Genomic DNA, 15,593 nt, shown 5'->3' on the forward strand with positions numbered 1-15,593 from the left:
GTGCCGTATTTTGCTGCTGTGCATTTTCCTACCCATGGAAGTCAATGGGTAGCAAAAACAGCTGCAGAAAATACGCAGCAAAATACAGCCCGTGGGATCATACGCTTATTGTGTATCCATTACACTCATGACAACCAACCGTCACATAAAGTGCATTTCTTGGCGCGCTCCAGCATTACTCCTTTAATGATAAACTAAGGGAGTTATCCTGAACGCGACAGGCTTTGGACTTTATGTGATGATTGGTTGTCATGATTTTGAGGGAATTTAATAATAGAAGTTGGGGTGCTCACACTATGTGAAAATTTTATATATATATATATATATATATATATATATATATATATATATATATCTCAAAGTACTTGTGTTGCCCGTAACCTTTCGTGCCGAAAGAAATAGGAAAAAGAAAATATAATACAGCCCTCTAGATATATATACAAGGTTAAACTGACAGACTAGTTGTATATAGAGTATTATTTAATATTTTAAACAATAAATATCCAAGCAGGGCCCTTGATATGGACTATAACATATATAAAATAATTAAATAAAAAATATATTATTGCACAATACGTATTCATAGGTAAAAAATGTCCATAAAAGTCAATTGAACAGCCACCTATTGCATGGTAGTATAGCAGTGTTACTGTATCCAATTGGATGGTGAATGGGTTGGCAGATTGCTCTATCCATTTGTTTTTCCAAGAGATAAGCCACCCTTAAAGGAGTATTCCAGCGCAAAATAATGTATCCCCTATCCGAAGGATAGGGGATAAGTTATAGATCGTGGGGGGTCCGAGTGCTGGGGCCCCCGGGATCTCCTGGATGGGGCCGCAGCAGTCTGCAGGAAGTGAAGTTTCGTCTCCAGCAGAAAGCCGTGGCAGACACTCCCCCTCCATGTATATCTATGGGGTACATGGAGGGGGCGTGTCGGCCGCCGTATCATGCGGGGACGGAATGCCCCCTTTTCAGCATACTGCTGCGGCCCCATTCAGGAGATGCTGGGGGACCCCAGCGCTCGGACCCCCTGCGATCTATAACTTATCCCCCTATCCTTCGGATAAGTTATATTGCACTACAGGTCTCCTTTAATTGACTATACATTTTTTTCACAACACTTCCATACACATGAATGTTTGGCATGGCTGAACGCTCATGTGTTGTCTATGTGAAGTATGGGGGGGGGGGTATGCCACAGTGAGATTGTTCTGGCTCCAGTTTACTCTGGCCTCAGTTTACCCCTCCTAGAACAATAAGGTTGGGTGGTAAAATCCAACACATTTAACCCTTCTCTCCACAGACATCATCTTTCAGCGTCAGAGTTGGGAGGCCACCAATAACCTTAGAGAGCCGGCCAAGGTCAAAACACGAATGGCATTTGGAGGACTAGTTCTATATTCATATTAAAAATGAACATTCCCTGAGGCTGGGGTCACACATAGTATTTTAGGGGCAAAAGCAATACTGCAAAAATACTGTAATGGGAAGATTTGCACCCTTTTTTTGTATTAGACTCACTACTGGGTTTGGTTAAAAATTCTTACCAAAATAGTAAGCGGGAGCCAGGTCTTGAACCCTATTTTTCCCTAGTCATCACACTTGAATGTATTGGGAGTGGTTGTCCCACTTTACCAGAGCCAAATAAAAAAACGACCTACATGATGGTCAAAATCAATGGTCTTTAATGCAAATGGTGATTCACTAAATGAACTGCGCTGCTTTGCCAAGGAAAAATCATTTTCAAATATTAGTTAATTTAGGATCATCGTCTATTAGCCAGAGTGGGTACATCCCCAGCTATGGAGGACCTGGCATAACCATGAATGACACAAATAACCCATTATTTTTTCCAGTGGGCATTGTATAATTCTTCATTTGGCCTTTGATGGCACTGCAGAGGAATTGATGACTTCCTGAAAGATTCCCCCACAGATTATAGCTGATCAATAAGGATGCCACCCTCTCATTAGCCTACTGTTGGTTGACCCTTTTTGTGTAAAACCCCCTAGAAAACAATAATAATTACCCACTGCTTACAGCTTCCTGGAAATGCTTGCCAAGCCAATCACCAATTGAGATAGGGCACCGATGTAGCCAGTGATTGGGCAAGCGGGCATTTTGTGAGTGCCAAGATGCCCCCCGGCAACTGTTAGCAACAGGGACCCAAGTGACAGGGGATTGGGCAGGTGGATCTCCTTTATAGTCTACCTTTCAAAATGTTTTCTTTTGCCAGAAAAACAATTTTAACTTATTATCACAAGCCAAATAGGATCGTTTATAGGGTAAAATTGCCTATATTCATCCTGTAAATGAATAATGACATCTTGACCCCCATCTAAAACATTATTGTCCCCTCAAATCAGCTTTTTTTTTTCTAGTTTCAAGAACCTCCAGATAACTTCATTAGTGACCAGATAGCATTCTCAGAAGCAGATCAGCCCGTTCTGCTTTTAGGATGTAAACATCCCCCATTGTCTCACAAGGGTCATTTGAATGCGTCTTCCCTCCATGAATAGATTTCAATCTCTATTTTAATTCAACATTTGGTTCCAAAGGGTCTCTTTAATCAGGCCCCTCTGCCCACCCCCGTTTGTTCACAGTTAAACAATACCTCTTCCAGTGATATGCAAAGCAATCGAATGATGTCGTATGAACTTGATTGGGCGGTTGTCTTCTCTGAGGACACTTTAAAAGGCAGAAGACTTCCAGGAGACTGGACATCATCCAGATGACCAGGTAAGTTCTACACATCACTATTTATCTCCTTTTTGATATTTTACCTTTTCTTTGTCTGACTCTTGACTGACTCTACTTGGGTGGTCATGAGTTGCCCAAATTTTTAAAAACCTACTTGGGCTCACTCTACTTAGGTTTTGATAATTCATGTTATTTTATTCATATTCTATAGACTAAGACCCTCAGTTACGGGCCAGTGGGACATAGGCATAGATATAGGATAAAAGTAATCTTAACTTTTTACATTAATGCACAACACATTCTATTTTTTCATCCCATTACTAAAAACTAATTTTCTTTTGTAGATTTTTATTTTTGTATTTCATATTTACTATTTGGTCATTTTTAAGATTTACTTTTTCTAATTTTGTATTTAGAATCTTTACTATTTTTAGATGTTTTGCCTTTTAGTGGGATTTTATGGGCCAAGAAAAGTACTTCTCTAGATTTGCGTATTATCTGTTTTCCCCCCTAGAAAGTAACTATAAAGCCTGAAAACAATACTGATCTATTTTTTAGCCTTTACACTTCTGATTTTCTTTTCTTAACATTTTCATAGATTTTTCTGTATGCGTCATGTTGATATTATAGGTTCATAGACCCAATTCTACTTACATCCTTAACTTCTAAACTTTTTTGTTATTATGAGTATTACTGGACTTTCATTGACCTGTATTGCTTTTGTACTAAGAGTTTCTACTTTGGTTTCTCTTCTAGGTTTCAAATAACCCAAAAGTCCAGTCTGGATAAAAACTAAGTGTGGATTTTACGAAAGTTTTGGAACTCCTGATTGACGTCAAATGGAATAAACACCATAGTGCCCTGTTCTTCTATACCTTTTATCTATCCCTTTAGTCCTGGCTATCATCTGCCTGCACAGCACCCTAAACTAAGTACTTTCCTGTATGTAGTATTTGGGAAAAGTGCTTAATTGTTTGGGGCATTGTGTAAGGTTTTAAGATTTCTATGAGAAATGTTGACCATATTGGACATCTTGAGGTCCAGTATCTTTAGCCCATCTTTCCTCAGATTCTACTACACATCTATAAATGTTTTTCTAATGTATGAGCCATTATAGTATTATACTCATTGTCTCCCCTCAGCTTTCCTCTGTCCGGTCTCGATATCTTTTCCTAATACAGTGCTGGTCCCAATAATTGTCTCTTCCCCCTCAACATCTCCTATCCATCCTCAAAGATGTTTCTTTCCTTTATGATCATTGTATTGTTTTACACATCAACCTAACTAGGGCTCTCGCTGGTTATATCCTCCAAGTAAGTGCTTACTAGTTCGGTTGGTATGTGAACAACCTAAACTTCAAATATCGGATGCTTTATATGAGTCCAGGGTTTGATATATATGTCTACCTGTGCAAGACCCCGAACTAGGCACTCTTCCTGTGTTTACATATGGGGTAAGTGCTTTAATGTTTGGGGCATTGTATAGGCAGCATTGGATACAATAGCACAGTCCAGCTTATACCATCTGCCTTCTTATTTCAAATTGGAATAATATTTATCTTCATTTCACCTCATCTTGACTTTCTGAACTTTTTGTTGCTTTTCCACTTGACCATTTTTTTTCAAACATTTCCCATATTATTCTATGGTAAAACTGGTGCATCCTTGTTGAGTTGTCTGTGTATCAGCCAGACTAGGGCCCTCTCTCTTTGTTGTATAGAGTAAGTGCTTACTAGTTCGGTTGGCGTACGGGCAAACAAAGCAGCAAAGATCAGACATAGCCATTGGTTGTGGGTGGTCACATTGTCTATGTGAGTGTCCATACAAAACCCTAAACAAAGCACTGACCTGTGTCAGAACTGGGGTAAGTGCTTCCTCGTTTGGGGCATTGTGTAGGCAAAATGCTCATCGTGCTGTAGAAATGCTGTAGAAATACATTTTGGTTATTCTCATTCCCCCTTTTTTTGAATGGCATCCATGTTGTGTCTGCATTTCAGCTAAACTAGGGCCCTCTCTCGTTGTTCACATCCGAGTAAGTGCTTTCTAGTTTGGTTGGTGAGTGGATACATGAAAATCGGAAGACCGAGGAATGTTGCTGCATGATCTTATGTGATCATTGGTTAGCCAAACAAGAGCGCTGTCTTGTTTACCCTAGTGAGAAAGTGCTTCTTGTTCGGCTGATTTATGCACCACGATATGACAACATTTTTCCACTGTTCACTGTTTTCTCTAAGATCTGAACACAAAACACTCCAAACAAAGCCCTATCCAGTGTGTACATCAGATGGGTAAGTGCTTCTTGTTTGGGGCATTTTGTGGACAGCTGTGTATCAGGATCAGGAGAGCATTTCCAGCTGAAATGTAAAAAATCCCTCATCTTCTTCTTCTTTTAATCATTTTTGCACCTCTAGGTGAGATATTGTGAGCTTTCCCAGACTTCCAAGTTTCCTATATGTCTGGATAGGCATTGGTATATCCCCCATGGCGGGACCACTACAGTATTAGAAAAAATCAAAGGACGCTGGGTAATAGGTGGTTTCCCTCTAAGCTTAGCATAGAGGATATCTTTATGGCCTATATGTATTTTGATTTTGCTTTTTTGTTTGTTTATCCTTATGCCTTCTTTATAGTTAAAATATCCCCAAAGTCACCCCATATATTTCTAATATACATTCTATGAGCTCTAGTCAAGATGGCGTCAACATTTTCCTATGTCAACATCTTTGTGCAGACCTCTGATGGGACAATTGCCAACTCTGCTCATGGATCAGCCAAACCAAGGCTCTCTCTTATATTTTGCAGTTAGAAAGTGCTTCTTGTTCGGCTGATCTATACATCAGTAAGCCTGCAGGTATTCATAGTATGTAATCTACATGTGGTTTTAATAAATTTTTCAAAGCTTTTTTAAACTTGAAAATTTTATGTATTTTTCAGCGCAATGTGAATTAATAAAAATCATAAACTTTACATATATTTTGTGCATTTTATTTTATACTTAAAGGGGTACTCCGCCCTTAGACATCTTTCCCCTATCCAAAGGATAGGGGATAAGATGTCTGATCGTGGGGGTCCCACTGCTGGGGACCCCCGCAATCTCAGCTGCCGCACCCCAGACATCCGGTGCACGGAGCAAACTTTGCTCTATGCCTGATGACTGGAGATGCTGGGCAGAGGCTCGTGACATCACGGCCATGCGCCCTCAATGCAAGTCAATGGGAGGGGGCGTGATGGCCGTCACGCCCCCACCTATAGACTTGCATTGAGGAGGCGTGGCCGTGACATCACGAGCGGAGCACGGCTGTGATGTCACAAGCCTCCAGCGCTGTACCTGACACTCTAAACGAATGCCGGGTGCAGCAGGCAGATAGGGATGAGGGGATAAGATGTTTAGGTGCAGAGTACCCCTTCAAGTTCTGCTATCAGGGCTAAAACATATAAAACATACTAAAAGATTGTGTGGGCATGACCCCCTTCTCCTTGCTATGTAATATGCAAATAATTGTACCATACACCAATCTATAGTGTATTGTCCTGCCACATAATGCCAATAAAGCAATGCACTATGGTGACAAAGTAAGTGTCTCAAACAATAGATTGGGTCTATTGGCTGCTTAGCCACCATACTGGGCCTCACAGTTGGCCAAGGCCCTGGGGCAATTTCCCCTCCTGCCCTTGTTTTATTCCAGAAATATCTATACAAATGGATTGGAAGCTCATTATGTGACCCAGGATAATACAGACAATGTGGGTTAGCAAGGACCTCAATGAAGTCAACCGTGTATATAATGCAGGAAGTAAACTGGTTATACTACAGACTTTATTATGTCATATAGGTTCATTTATATGGTAATAATATTTTTGTTTTTGTATTACACAAACAAGGCAAAGCTCTGTTCAGCCATTTTGAAAAATGGTGTCAACCAATATGGTTGGCATCACAACTCCTACAATAGACATCACTCAACTTTCTTAGACTCCTGAATACCCATTGGTAATTGTATGGCACTATTGGATACTGTCTAGAGAAAGTTGACATTCAGGAGTCCTGGAAATTTGAGTAATACATTTGAACAGATTCGACTACTATATGACTATATTTTTTTGGTGGTGCCTAATAATACTCAAAATTGTGTTTTGTTTAAATAAAAAAATAAAAATCAGGCAAGGGGTTAATTACAGTATAACACCCTTGTCTGGGTTGGCCACCCCCCCCCCCTCCACACACACACACAGCTCAATCCTGGCCACCCCCAACCCCCCATGGAGACTTTTTGCTGGAAGCTACATTGTTTATACCGCCAAACCTTCATCTAACTTAATTAGTGAACAGATAACAATTACGGAGGCTTTAGGGATGTAAACGTCTACCATTGTCTGACACCAGGGGTCTTTTAAAAGCGCATTCCCACCCATGAATAGATCTCAATCTCTCTTTTAATTCGGCTTTTGGTTACTATGTCTAATCTGATGCTGTCATCCTCCCAGTTGTTCCCAGAAGGACAAAGCCGCTTCCAGTGATAAGAATGTAAAATACCGGATTACTGTCATGCAAAGTCAGGACCATAAAGAACTATTTAAAACTCTGCACCGTTCAGTGGGGTCATCTACGGGAAAGTCACAGTTCCCTTTTCGACTACCTTGTCTAGAACAAGAAATGATCTAATCTCTAAACCCAAGATTCATTCAGATTCAGAATTGCCTCATTGTTTTGGAGACTGTCGGCACCGAAATGGGCACGGCAGGAAGTCCATCCCTAAATAACTTCCCTCTTTGATTGTTGATACCTCCTAGGAATGTTTTGTATAAAGAGTTATATACTTTGTCCTGAAAAATCTTAAAGGGGTACTCCTGTGGAAAACTTTTTTTTTTTAAATTAACTGGTGCCAGAAAGTTAAACAGATTTGTAAATTAGACACAAAAAAGAGAATGTGTGCAGCTCACAACCAAGACACGAGGTTTAATGCGGCTACAAGATCGATCCCCACCAATCAGAAATTATAAATAATAAATACAAAGTTAACCGCACCTCAAGGATACTGCCCTGCTGGGCACACAATGAGAAAAAAATTGAAAACAGTTCTTTTGAAAAAAAATGTGGAAATATTTATTAAAATAGAATAAAACATATCATAATAAAATAAAATGCAAAGCAATTAGAGCGATACTAAAGATATATGTAAATTATATGCCATTGGGCCCTAATGGCAAATATTTAGAAAAGTAAATGTAGCAGTGCCAATTTTATAAAAGTCAGTATAACTGGTTGATGCAGAATGCCGATAATCTGGAAGAGATTGGTAATCCGGCAATAAGATGTTACATTGCCGGATTACCAGTCTCTTCCAGATTATCGGCATTCTGCATCAACCAGTTATACTGACTTTTATAAAATTGGCAATGCTACATTTACTTTTCTAAATATTTGCCATTAGGGCCCAATGGCATAGAATTTTCATATATCTTTAGTATCGCTCTAATTGCTTTGCATTTTATTTTATTATGATATGTTTTATTCTATTTTAATAAATATTTCCAGCTTTTTGTTTTTCAAAAGAACTGTTTTAAATTTTTTCTCATTGTGTGCCCAGCAGGGCATTATCCCTGAGGTGCGGTTAACTTTGTATTTATGATTTGTAAATTACTTCTATTAAACAAAATCTTAATCCTTTCAGTACTTTTTAGCAGCTGTATGCTACAGAGGAAAATCTTTATTTTTTTTTTATTTTTTTGTCTTGTCCACAGTGCTCTCTGCTGACACCTGATGCCCTTATCAGGAACTGTCCAGAGCAGGAGAAAATCCCCATTGCAAACCTATGCTGCTCTGGAGAGTTCCTTACACGGACAGAGGTGTCAGCAGAGAGCACTGTGGACAAGACAAAAAAGAAATTCAAAAAGTAAAGAATTTCCTCTGTAGCATACAGCTGCTAAAAGTACTAAAAGGATTAAGATTTTTTAATAGAAGTAATTTACAAATCTGTTTAACTTTCTGGCACAAGTTCATTTAAAAAAATAAGTTTTCCACCAGAGTACCCCTTTAAATACTCTTCATTTTATTCTTCTGGGTTCATTAACTATGAATTAATATTATGTAGTCAAAACACATGTATTTTGTATTCTACACATTGAATAAATAGGCTAATAATGTATAATGAGGGAAGACCTCGGGAATTGAAAACTTTCAAGACTGATACACAAGCTTGGTGGCAAAAGCAAAAGGGGCATCAAGGCATGGCATCACTTTGCATGTATTAGGGTCTTTATTAGATTTAACGTTGTAGTTTTATGACATATACTGTATTTGCATATAAAAATACAGACAAAGCAAAGGGAGTATCCTGTCCATTCATCCCCTCTCCACAATGGCGCCCATAGCGCCAATATAGGTAAACCTCTTTACCTTACCCGATCATTTTATGGTTCTATTTTAAAGGGGTACTACTTTTTCTACTTTTTTATGGTTCTACTGTACTTTAAAGGGGTACTCCCATCTCTTAATTTTGGCTTCATGGCCCCCTCCGGCCTGTTTGTGACCAATGGAGGTGGTGGGGAAGCCAAAAGCAGCCGAAGTGGGAAGTTGCGCAATTTGCATATTCTCATTGTGCAAACTGTGCAGCCCTGCAAGCTACTTTGTTAATGTAACTTTTGAGGTAACATAAACAATGTAGCTTACGGGGAGGGGCTATGCTCTTTGCCCAACTCTGATTATCCTCAATGGGAGCTTTACAAATTTTGTAACCTCCCCACTTTATCTCGTCATGGTCACGCCCTGCTCGTGATGGCACAGCCATGCCCCCTCAATGCAAGTCTATGGGTTGGTTTAGAGGGTTGGGTGCAGCACCGGAGGCTCATGATGTCATGGCCGCGCCCCGTTCGTAACGTCACGGCCATGCCCATGCTCCCTCAATGCAAGTCTATGGGAGGGGGCGTGACAGCCGTCACGCCCCCTCCCATAGACTTGCATTGAGGGAGCATGGGCATGGCCGTGACGTTACGAACGGGGCGCGGCCATGACATCATGAGCCTCCGGTGCTGCACCCAACGCTCTAAACCAACGCCTGGTGCAGAAGTGAGATCGTGGGGGTCCCCAGCGGCGGGACTCCCGCGATCAGACATCTTATGCCTATCCCTTGGATAGGGGATAAGATGTCTAGCGGCGGAGTACTCCTTTAATGAAAAAATAGGGAACAATTTAGAAAAAATTGTAAAAGATCTCTTTGCCTTTTTGCTATTAACTAGATTTATGTGTAAAATATTTGAATAGATCCACAACTTTTGTTTTTTACACATGATAATCCTGAGAGAGTAAATCCTGTGTCTGGAGAAGTCCCCGATGAGATATAGAAGATTATGTTCTAATTCTTCGTGGCGCCAGGAGAAGAGAAAAGCTGAATATAAGGTTCCGAGACAGCTACGTGATTCTCTTATGGTTCCACATGTTTTGAGGTTGGTATACTTACTATTCTACAGCTCGTCTCCTGGTCTGTAGCTATAATGTTTGCTTTTATATTTTTTATATTTTTTATTTTTTAAAGGTTTCTATTCCAGGTTTCTAGAAGATGTTGAATCCAATATTCCTCCACTTCATAATTTTGCTGCTACGAGAATTTTACAGGAAATATGGTCCCCGTCCCACAAAATAAATTTCTGCTATTCTCCATAATAATGTTTCAGTATTTTTAACTCTTTTAGTCCAATGTTCTGTGGTTACTGAGAAACAATTAGAAGCAGCTCAAAAGTTTTTTTTTTTACTTCTATTGACAAATACATCAAGTTTATGCAAAGTCTTAAAGGGGTATTTTTTATATTTTATTTGACTATGCTGTGAAGTTAGTGTAGTTCATAATATAGTGTCTGTACCCATGTGTGATGGTTTTCTCACAATTCTTATGTAATTTTCACCCCAATATTTATTTTTAACCCATTAAGGACGGACCCATTTTTTACCTTAAAGGGGTACTTTTTTTTTAGTAAGCTGACTCTTTCTATTTCACGGAAATAGAAAGAGTCAGCTTACTAAAAAAACAAGAAAAATAAGAAATTTATTTTACCAGATCAGAAACGTTTCACATTCACGTTCCAGAATACTCCATTAACCCCTTAAGGACTCAGGGTTTTTCCGTTTTTGCACTTTCGTTTTTTCCTCCTTACCTTTTAAAAATCATAACCCTTTCAATTTTCCACCTAAAAATCCATATTATGGCTTATTTTTTGCGTCACCAATTCTACTTTGCAGTGACATTAGTCATTTTACCCAAAAATGCACGGCGAAACGGAAAAAAAAATCATTGTGCGACAAAATCGAAAAAAAAAACGCCATTTTGTAAATTTTGGGGGCTTCCGTTTCTACGCAGTGCATATTTCGGTAAAAATTACACCTTATCATTATTCTGTAGGTCCATACGGTTAAAATGATCCCCTACTTATATAGGTTTGATTTTGTCGCACTTCTGGAAAAAATCATAACTACATGCAGGAAAATGTATACGTTTAAAAATGTCATCTTCTGACCCCTATAACTTTTTTATTTTTCCACGTTGGGGGCGGTATGAGGACTCATTTTTTGCGCCGTGATCTGAAGTTTTTATTGGTATGATTTTTGTTTTGATCTGACTTTTTGATCACTTTTTATTCATTTTTTAATGTTATAAAAAGTTACCAAAATACGCTTTTTTGGACTTTGGAATTTTTTTGCGCGTACGCCATTGACCGTACGGCTTAATTAATGATATATTTTTATAGTTCGGACATTTACACACGCGGCGATACCACATATGTTTATTTTTATTTTTTTTTACACTGTTTAATTTTTTTTATGGGAAAAGGGGGGTGATTCAAACTTTTATTAGGGAAGGGGTTAAATGACCTTTATTAACACTTTTTTTTTACTTTTTTTTTGCAGTGTTATAGGTCCCATAGGGACCTATAACACTGCACACACTGATCTTTCATCCTGATCACAGGCGTGTATTAACACGCCTGTGATCAGCATTATCGGTGCTTGACTGCTCCTGCCTGGATCTCAGGCACGGAGCAGTCATTCGTCGATCGGACACCGAGGAGGCAGGTAAGAGCCCTCCCGGTGTCCGATCAACTGTTCGGGACGCCGCGATTTCACCGTGGCGGTCCCGAACAGCCCGACTGAGCAGCCGGGATACTTTCAGTTTCACTTTAGAAGCGGCGGTCAGCTTTGACCGCCGCTTCTAAAGGGTTAATACCTCACATCGCCGCGATCGGCGATGTGTGGTATTAGCCGCGGGTCCCGGCCGCTGATTAGCGCCGGGACCCACGCGATATGATGCGGGATCGCGGCGCGATCCCGCTTCATATTGCGGGAGCCGGCGCAGGACGTAAATATACGTCCTGCGTCGTTAAGGGGTTAAATAAAACCATAGAACAGGCTATTAGGCGTAATTGGTATATACTTGAAAGTGACGTAGAATTGAAGAATATAGCGTTGAAAAAAACCCTAATCTCGTACAGAAAAAATAAAACGATAGGAAATATCCTAAAGAAACAGGAGAAAACTAAGAATGCAGAGGGTACATGGCTTGAAAAACTGACTCCGAAGGGAAATTTCGCATGCAGGACATGTAGCTTCTGCAAATTTAACGCTGAATTTAAAACAATGAGGATAGGAGCAATAACGCATACAGTATCAGAACTCATCACATGTAGAACAAAATATGTGGTTTACGTCATTTTTTGTCCCTGTAGGTTCTATTATATCGGGAAAACTATAAGACAATTATGCGCAAGAATTAGGGAACACCTATATTCCTTCCGCACACTTAAAGGAGCACCTAGACTTGTAACCCATATGATAGAGGCCCACAGAGGAAAAACTGACAATTTAAAATTTGCCGGGATCGAAAGAGTTAAATCCAAACCTGGGATTAACATCGACCAGTATTTATTACAAAGAGAAACTTACTGGATTATACATACTGCTGCAGCAGGTCCACTTGGCCTTAACGAGAAAGTAGACTATGCACCTTGTTTTTAAATGTATCACCTTATACACATTTTTTAACAAGTATTTATTTTTTGCTAACTTCTACTGACGTACTTCCAAAATGGTGACATAAAGCCAATGGCGATGCTCTAAGAAGCATCACCAAGTACGTCAGATCAGATGGGCGGTCCAGAAAAGTTTTTGATTGGCCGCTCACCTGTATAAGAAGCAGCACAGAGTTCCAGGTAGATATGGCCGGGTGAAGCTCGTGTAACGTCACCTACTACTTTTACCCCCCCCCCCCTGCACCGATCCCTCTCCCTGATTGCATTTAATGCTGTGAGTATGTTTGAATAAAGGAACCTTTTCTAAAGAGAAGACTGGTCAGTTGCCGATTCATTCTATTCCTTCATTGCCTTTTGAAGATTTGTAAATTACTTCTATTAAAAAATCTTAATCCTTCCAGTACTTTTTAAGGGCGGTATACTACAGAGGAAATGTTTTTTCTTTTTGGATTTATCTTCACAACCACAGTGCTCTCTGCTGACCTCTGCTGTCCATTTTAGGAACTGTCCAGAGCAGGAGAAAATCCCCATAGCAAACATATGCTGCTCTGGACAGTTCCTAAAATGGACAGCAGAGGTCAGCAGAGAGCACTGTGGTCGTGACAGAAGAGAAATCCAAAAAAAAAAAAAAAAAAGGTTTTCCACGGGAGTACCCCTTTAATGACCAGGCTCTTTATTAAAAAATTTGACACATGTCTCTTTAAATGGTAATAACGTTACAGCGCTTTTTCTGAGCGGGGCAATTCTGAGATAGTTTTTTTTGGACATATTGTACTTTATATAAGTGGTGCATTTTTGTTGACACATGCAGCATTTTTTGTGAAAAACTCCAAAATATTGTGAAAAATAGTGTTGAGCGGCATAGGCTATATTCGAATTTGCCATGTTTCACGAATATATGGACATATATTCGTCATATATTCGCTAAATTCGCATATTCTTAATATTCGTGTCATGCGTAAATTCGCGTATGTGAAAATTTATGAACTTTATAGCAAGTATAGCGAATATTCGCCCGGCGGTCTCACACAGTAGTATTAGAGCCTTCTTTAGACCACACAAGCTGGAAGCAGAGAGGGGTGATCACTGTGATGTGTACTGTGAAAAAATAAGCGAATATGCGATATTTGCGAATAAAATTCGAATTGCGAATATTCGCGAGCAACACTAGTGAAAAACTGGAAAATTTGGGGCATTTTTTTTAATGGTATACACTGTGCGGTAAAAGTGATGTTATATTTATTCTGTGGGTCAGTACGATTACGGCGATACCCATTTTATATGGCTTTCTATGTTCCTTTTCCTTTTATGAGCAAAACTCTTTTTCTGCCCTTCAGTTTCCAATAGCCGTAACTTTTTTATTTTTCATCTGACACCATTGAGTAAAAGCTTATTTTTTGAGGCATGAACTGTACTTTCCATTGGTATCATTTTTGCAATACATGCTACCTTTTGATCTTTTTTATTCCGCTATTTGTACCAAAATTGGCGAATTTTGCGCTTTTTTTTATTTTTTTTACGGCTTTCACCGTGTGGGATAATTTACATTATAGTTTTATAGTACATGTCATTACAATACCTATTATGTATATTATTTTTATTTTTGATCTTTTTTGGGCTTTTATTGGGAAAGGGGCATTTTTTTATTTTTATTTTTTATTCATACTTTTATTTAAGAACATTTAATTTTTTACACTTTTTACAGGTTATACTATGCTGCAATACATTTGTACTGCAGCACAGTATGACCCGATCAGCTGCACACAGTACAACCAGTGCTGGCTCTCACAGGCTTCCGTAGCAGGCAGACAGGAGGTCCTGATCTGAACTTCTGCTGCCATAGCACCCAATGACGACCCGCGATCGTATCGCTGCACCACCGTTGGTGAACAGGGGGAGCGCACTCCCCCTGTCAACATAATAGATGTGTGATCAGGATTGATCACGGCATCTATGGGTTAATGCTGCTGGGACCGGCGTTGTAGGGTCACCGACAGCTGTGGCAGGACTCCGGTTATGATTGACAGCCGGGTCCCGCCGCCAATCTCCTGTGCTGCACACGGCAGTGTCGGAGATCACTAGGACGTATGCATATGTCCCACCCCTTCCCATAGACTTGCATTGAGGGGGTGCTGCCGTGAAGTCACGAGCGGGGCATGACCTTGATGTCACTGTAAGACTCTCGGAAGTAGGCAGGACAAACACAGAGGTAGTAGATCCGCTGGACCTGTGTGGCAGATGACGCGGGCCATGCTAGGTAGCAGAGTCTAAGGTGCTGCTGGTTTTCACGCGGGATTGTCTTGCTGCAGCAGGCGGCACCCTGGTTGCTACCCCTGGCACGACTCGACCACACAAGCGGCTGAGGTGATGTGAGGCACAGGAGGGATGCGGCAAGTCGGTGGTCTAGATAGCAGAAGGTTAGGGCTGGCGGCACAGGTGCGGAGTCAGGAATGTAGCAGGAGGTCAATAGGCAGGCGGCAAAGGAGCAAGAACAGGTCACGGAACAAAGGGACAGGAGCACAGCAGGGCAAGACTACTGTTGCTCGTGAATATTAGCAATGCGAATTTTATTCGCGAATATCGCATATTCGCGAATATAGCGCTATATATTCGTAATTACGAATATTGTTTTTTTTTTCACAGTACACATCACAGTGATCATCCCTTCCTGCTTCCAGCTTGTGTGGTGTAAAGAAGGCTCTAATACTACTGTGTGAGACTGGTGTGCGAATTTTCGCATATGCGAAAATGTGTATATGCTAATTTTCGCATATGCGAATTTTCGATTGCGATAATTTTTGTATATGCTCATTTTCGCATAAGGTAATTTTCGTATACGCGAATTTTCGAATATGCGAAAATAAAACGAGAATATTA

Source organism: Hyla sarda, chromosome 9 (assembly GCF_029499605.1).
Source record: "Hyla sarda isolate aHylSar1 chromosome 9, aHylSar1.hap1, whole genome shotgun sequence".
Taxonomy (NCBI): Eukaryota; Metazoa; Chordata; class Amphibia; order Anura; family Hylidae; genus Hyla; species Hyla sarda.